The following is a 6,976-nucleotide window of genomic DNA, read 5'->3' as shown; positions in this document are numbered from 1 at the left end:
CACCTGTCTACATGTTTTGTTTTGTTGTCTGTCTCCCCCTTCTAGACTTGTTTTTGAGTAGGGACCATCTCTATATGTTGCCGACTTGTACTTCCTAAGCACTTAGTAGAGTGCTCTGCACACAGTAAGTGCTCAGTAAATATGATTGAGTGAAATACAACTGAATGAAAAATAGACAGAAATTTCCATGAAGCTTGAAAGAAAGAACCCAGGCTGAGTGTGGGGGTGCACATGCTTTCCTCTGAAACTTGTGTGAGTGTACTTGGAGCTGACCCCTGGCTATCTTATTATTCTGCCATACACAGGCCACAGGTAAGTTCTATCTTCAGAATCTTTGAAAATGAAGGACAATTACCTTCACAAGAAAGAAAGTCAAGGATGATGTCCATAATTCATTTTCAAAAGGAAAATTAGGTATGTTAAGTGGTATATCACTCAATATTAGGATGAAGATTGCAACCATCACAAAGTTCCACTGACCATTCTTGTGTCACCATCCAGGACAGAATACTGAGCTGGATGGACCTTTGGTCCATCCAAAGTCTTTGGTCCATCTAAAAGTCTCCCCCTTTTAAACTGTGAGCCCACTGTTGGGTAGGGACTGTCTCTATGTGATGCCAATTTGTACTTCCCAAGCGCTTAGTACAGTGCTCTGCACATAGTAAGCGCTCAATAAATACGATTGATTGATTGATTGATTTGGTCTGACTCACTAATGGTTGAGCTTATGATCATCATCATCAATCGTATTTATTGAGCGCTTACTATGTGCAGAGCACTGTACTAAGCACTTGGGAAGTACAAATTGGCAACATATAGAGACAGTCCCTACCCAACAGTGGGCTCACAGTCTAAAAGGGGGAGACAGAGAACAAAACCAAACATACTAACAAAATAAAATAAATAGGATAGTTATGTACAAGTAAAATAAATAGAGTAATAAATATGTACAAATATATATACATATATACAGGTGCTGTGGGGAAGGGAAGGAGGTACGATGGGGGGAATGGAGAGGGGGATGAGGGGGAGAGGAAGGAAGGAGCTCAGTCTGGGAAGGCCTCCTGGAGGAGGTGAGCTCTCAGCAGGGCCTTGATAATAATAAGCTCTTACTATGTGCCAGGAATGGTACTAAGCACTGGGGTGGATGGATACAGGCAAATCGAGTTGGACACAGTCCCTCTCCCATGTGGGGCTCACAGTCTCAATCCCCATTTTACAGATGAGGGAACTGAGGCCCAGAGAATTGAAGTGATTTGCCCAAGGTCACACAGCAGGCAAGTGACTGAGCTGGGACTAGAACCTGTGACCTTCCGATTCCCAGGCCTGTGCTCTATCCCCTACGCCGTGCTGCTTCTGCTTCTTCTGCTTCTTATGATATTGTTCCGATCTTGTTCCTATGCTTCTTAACTTAAATTTGTGCTATTTGTTTCTTATTCTCAGTTCACTGTCTGGTCCTTGAATTCACTGAATTTAATTATTTGGGCTTGCAAGTGTTCCACAAAGGATTAGTGCCATTTTGAGCTACAATCCCATCATCACCTTGTCCACTGTCTAAATGTTTTGAATGACGAGAGTCCCTGACCTAGGGACAAGGAATGCAGCCAGAGAAGAGGTAGGTGGGATATTTTGTGAGCATTCTAGATCTGGCTACAGGATACTTGGGGATGAAACAGTCCATGAATTCCCAGGTCCACATGTCTCCCTTGTTCCCATAGTTTTTCCTTGTGTTGCTCTTCCAGGCATACAATTTGCTTCCCCTCACCTCACAATAGCCAAGGTTCCTTACTTTCCACCTAAACCGGCTCCTCTATTTCATCCCCAATCCCTGTCTCTGATTGTTTTGGCTAAGTCTCCTTGGAGGGCAGCATGGAGTGACTCTCCTGGCTTCCTTCTCCCTCTCTTAAGGGAGGGGGTCGGTGGACCTGCCATCCCAAGCACATGCTTGTATTTCTCTTTAAAAGTGATGGAAAGTAGCCAGGCTTCTGCAGTGCTAATCAGTTAGCTGGATTGTGCGATAGGGCAGATAGAATGCAGTGGGACAGGTGGTGGTCAGCTGGATAATGGAACAGGAAACTACTGATTTATCATTCAGCATTTCCGATTACACTGCCAAGGAGAATTTGTAAAGGCTCCAAAAATTATGTTCCTGCTTTCTCTCACAATATTAATACATTATCAGCCAATCAATCAGTGGCATATATGCTGTTGTTGTTATTGTCGTTGTTGTCTTATGTTGTGGAGTCGTGTCCAACCCATAACAACGCCATAGACACATCTCTCCCAGAACTCTTCACTTGCATCTGCAATCATTCTGGTAGTGTATCCATAGAGTTTCCTTGGTAAAAAATACAGAAGTGGTTTACCATTGTCTCCTGCACATTAAATGAGTCTCTCCCCCTCTCCCCTCCGTCCCCCTCTCCATCCCCCCGTCTTACCTCCTTCCCTTCCCCACAGCACCTGTATATATGTATATATGTTTGTACATATTTATTACTCTATTTTATTTGTACATATCTATTCTATTTATTTTATTTTGTTAATATGTTTGGTTTTGTTCTCTGTCTCCCCCTTCTAGACTGTGAGCCCACTGTTGGGCAGGGACTGTCTCTATATGTTGCCAACTTGTACTTCCCAAGCGCTTAGTACAGTGCTCTGCACACAGTAAGCACTCAATAAATGCAATTGATTGATTGCCCTCGATTTTCTCACATGCTGCTGCTGCCCAGCACAGGTGAGTTTTGACTTGTAGCAGATTGCCTTCCACTCACTAGCCACTGCTTAAGCTAGTAGTGGAATGGTTGTGCCTCTGCTTGACTCTCCCTCCTGTAGTCATGACTGCTAGAGTACTGGAAACTCTCCAGGTGTGACCCTGAGAGGGGGTGTATATATATATATGTACAAATCTATAATACTATTTATATTAATGCCTGTTTTACTTGTTTATTTTGTTAATGAAGTGCATATAGGTTTAATTCTATTTATTCTGACGATTTTGACACCTGTATACATGTTTTGTTTTGTTGTCTGTTTCCCCCTTCTAGACTGTGAGCCTGTTGTTGGGTAGGGACTGTCTCTATATGTTGCCGACTTGTACTTTCCAAGCACTTAGTACAGTGCTCTGCACACAAGTGCTCAGTAAATGCAATTGAATGAATGAATTTATTGAGTTCTTACTGTGTGCAGAGCTCTGTACTAAGCACTTGGAAAAGTATAATGTAAGAGAGTTAATATAAGTGAACCCTGCCGACAGAGTTTATAGTCTACAGGTGGAGACTGGCATTGCAATGAATTATGGATAGGGATTAAAATAGAGTATAAGCATATTTATAAAAATGCTGTGGGCTGGGTTGAGTATCAAAGTACACGAGGAGTCAAGTTCACAGTTGATAGAGGGGACAGCACATAGGGAAATAAGGGCTTAAGTCAGCGAAAGACTCTTCAAATAAAGGGGATTTTAGGAGGGTTTTGAAGTTTGGGAGAGAATAGTGGACTGTCAGAAATAATAATAATAATGGCATTTATTAAGCACTTACTATATGCAAAGCACTGTTCTAAGCACCGGGGAGGTTGCAAAGTGATCAGGTTGTCCCACGGGGGGCTCACATTCTTAATCCCCATTTTACAGATGAGGTAACTGAGGCACAGAGAACTTAAGTGACTTGCCCAAAGTCACACAGCTGACAATTGGTGGAGCCGGGATTTGAACCAATGACCTCTGACTCCAAAGCCCGGGCTCTTTCCACGGAACCATGCTCCTTCTTCTATATGAAAGGAGATGGAGAACCAGCTTTAAGGATGAAGTGGGCAAAGATCAGTGGTGGGATAGACAAGATCAGCGTACCGAGAGTAGGTTGCTGCTAGAATGGAATGTGAAGATTGCATTGAAGTATTCAATTGTATTTGAGCGCTTACTGTGTGCAGAACACTGTACTAAGCTCTTGGGAAAATACAGTACAACAGTAGACAGTCACATTCTCTGCCCACAAGTAGGGGATCAGCAAGGTAAGGTATGAGGAAGAGAGCTGGTTAAATACTTTAAAGCCAAAACTAAAGAGTTTTTGTTTTATGTGGAGGCAGATGGGCAATCCTTGGAGGTTTTTGAGGAGTGGGGAGATGTGGACTGAATGTTTTTTAAGAAAAATGATTGACAGCAGAGTTATGGGGACTGGAAGTGGGAGAGACAGGAGACAGGGAGGTCAGCATAAAGGCTGATGTAGTAGACAAAGTGCATCAGCCTTGATGTGCCTGCTATGTGACTTTGGGTAAGACACCTAACTTCTCTTTCCCTCAGTTATCTGTAAAATGGGAACTAAAGCTGGGAGCCCCATGTTCATTCATTCAATCATATTTATTGAGCACTTACTGTGTGCAGAGCACTGTACTAAGCTCTTGAAAAGTACAATACAACAACAGAGAAACAATTCCTGCCCACAATGGGCTTACAGTCTGGAGGGCAGAGACAGATATCAAAACAGGTAAACAGGCACCAGTATAAATAAATAGAATTATAGATACATACATATATGCATAGGTGCTGTGGCAGGGGGGAGAAAAAGGGAGAGAGTCAAGGTGAGGCAGGAGGGAGTTAAGGAAAAGAGAGCTTAGTCTGGGAAGGCCTCTTGGAGAAGGTGAGCCTTCAGTAGGGTTTTGAAGGGGGAATGAGTGATTGTTGGGCGGATTTGATGAGGGAGGGCGTTCCAGGCCTGAGGTAGGATGTGGGTCAGGGGTGAGAAGGTTAGCACCAGAGTAGTGGGGTGTGAGGGCTGGTATGTAGGAGACAGGGGAGGTTAGGTAAAAAGGGGCAAGGTAATGGAGGGCTTTAAAGCCAACACAGATGAGTTTTTGTCTGATATGGAGACTGAGAGCCCACTGTTGGGTAGGGACTGTCTCTATATGTTGCCAACTTGTACTTCCCAAGTGCTTAGTACAATGCTCTGCACACAGTAAGCACTCAATAAATACGATTGATATGGAGGTTGATAGGCAATCACTGGAGACTTTTGAGAAAGGGGTGACATGCCCTGAATGTTTCTGTAGAAAGATAATCCAGGCAGCGGAGTGAACTATGGACTCAAGTGGCGAGAGGCAGGAAGGTTGGGTGGTCGGAAAGGAGGCTGATGTAAAAATTCAGTAGAGCTAGGATGAACGATTGTACTAACATGGTAGCAGTTTGGATAGAGAGGAAGGGCGGATCTTGCCAATGTTGTGAAGTTGAGACTAGAAGGATTTGTTGACTGAATGATGTGGGTGAATGAGAGAATGGAATTGAGGATGACACCAAGGTTGTGGGCTTGTGAGATGGCAAGGGTGATTGTGCTGTCTACAGTAAAGGAGAAGTTCAGGAGAGGACAGGGTTTGGGAGGGAAGATAAGGAGCTCTGTCTTGGACATGTTGAATTTGAGGTGGGGGGAGGACATCCAAATTAGAGATTCCTGAAAGCAGGAAGAGATGCGAGCCTGGAGGGTGGGAGAGAGAACAGGGGAGGAGATATAGATTTGGGTGTCATCTGCATAGAGATGACAATTGAAGCTGTGGTAGCAAATGAGTTATCCAAGGGATTGAGCGTAGATGTAGGATAGAAGAGGACCAAGAGCTTTGAGGGACCCTACAGTTAAGGGAATGGGAGGGGGTGGAGGAGCCCATGAAGGAAACTGAGAAGGCCAGAACGATGATGAGAACCAGGAGAAGATGGATTCAGTGAAATCAAGGTTGGATAATGTATCGAGGAGAAGGGGATGTTCCACAGTATCAAAGGTGCCTGAAAGGTTGAGGAGTAGGATGGAGGAGGAGCCATTAGATTTGGCACAGAGGTCATGGGTGACATTTGAGAGGGCACTTTCAGTGGAATAAAGGGGGCGAAGCCAGGCTGGAGGTGGTCCAGGAGAGAGTTGGAGGAGAGGAATTCTAGGCAGTGAGTGTAGACAATTCACTCAAGGAGTTTGGAGAGGAAGGGTAGGAGGGAGAAGAGACAATAACTGAAGGGGACTGTAGGGTCAGGGGAGGTTTTTTTAGGATCATGGAGATGTGAGCGTGTTTGAAGGCAGTGGGGAAGAAGCCATTGGAGAGTGAACAGTTGAAGATGGTAACTGAGGGAAGGGGCGACAGTTGAGTTTTATAAGGTGCGAAGGAATGGGATGAGCCATGAACTCTATCTTCTTATCTTGTATTTACTCTAGTGCTTAGTACAGTACCTGACACATTGTAAGCACTTGACAAATACCTTAAAAAAGCCTGAGAAATGATTGGATCAGCTTAGTAGCAATCAATCATATTTATTGAGTTCTTACTGTGTGCAGAGCACTGTCCTAACCACCTGGCAGACCGCAATACAGCAGAGTTGGTAGACATATTCCCTGTCCATAATGCGCTCACAGTCTGGAAGACTGTAGCAATTTGGATGGACATGAAAGGGTACTTGGAACATTCTAGAGAGGATGTGGATTATTCATTTGTTTTTTCTTAAGGAAAGGAGAAGTATGGAATGGACTATAGACTGAGCAAACATTTTGAAACAGGAGAAAACTAATAGTGTTGAACAAGAAAGCAGTTACTTCCTGAAGTGTGAGGCTACCAGATACCCAATAGTCAAAAGTTTTCTTTTGTCTATCTGAAGCAAAACACTTCATCTCCATCGTCAAAATGAAACACATTAAAGCAGAAAATGGTACAATTAGCAGTTAATTTAAAGTAACTAAAGTGTATTAGCCCTAGTCATTTGAACTATTTTATTTTTGTTGCTGTTATTAGTAATCGCACAAGTATGAGTCATTGAAAAGTCAATCTGTTTAGCACAGTACGTGCTGTTTTATTGTGTTCTCTTCTTGCCAGCATGAACATTTAGCCGTTAATGTTTCGCATCTGTTCTTCGTAATTTAGTGATTATGTGCAGGCCTCTGTGTCCTCCTTGTTGATTTGAAAAGGACATCAGAAAGTTTTGTTTACATAGGAGTAAAGTAATAGTCCTGATCTAGCC

At 43.4% G+C, this 6,976-nt stretch overlaps 1 non-coding gene across 1 annotated transcript; it reads right to left on the bottom strand.

Moving 5' to 3' along the window:
• Window positions 1-2,744: 2,744 nt before the first annotated feature.
• Window positions 2,745-2,882, bottom strand: LOC119926200. The gene has a single exon (XR_005450095.1). It is a non-coding gene; the product is annotated as a small nucleolar RNA SNORA7 (small nucleolar RNA).
• Between the last annotated feature and the right edge of the window lie 4,094 nt (window positions 2,883-6,976).

Source organism: Tachyglossus aculeatus, chromosome 3 (genome assembly GCF_015852505.1).
Source record: "Tachyglossus aculeatus isolate mTacAcu1 chromosome 3, mTacAcu1.pri, whole genome shotgun sequence".
NCBI classification, from domain to species: Eukaryota; Metazoa; Chordata; class Mammalia; order Monotremata; family Tachyglossidae; genus Tachyglossus; species Tachyglossus aculeatus.
Note: the sequence above shows the minus strand (reverse complement) of the source record. Positions and strands in the feature narration are given on the sequence as shown.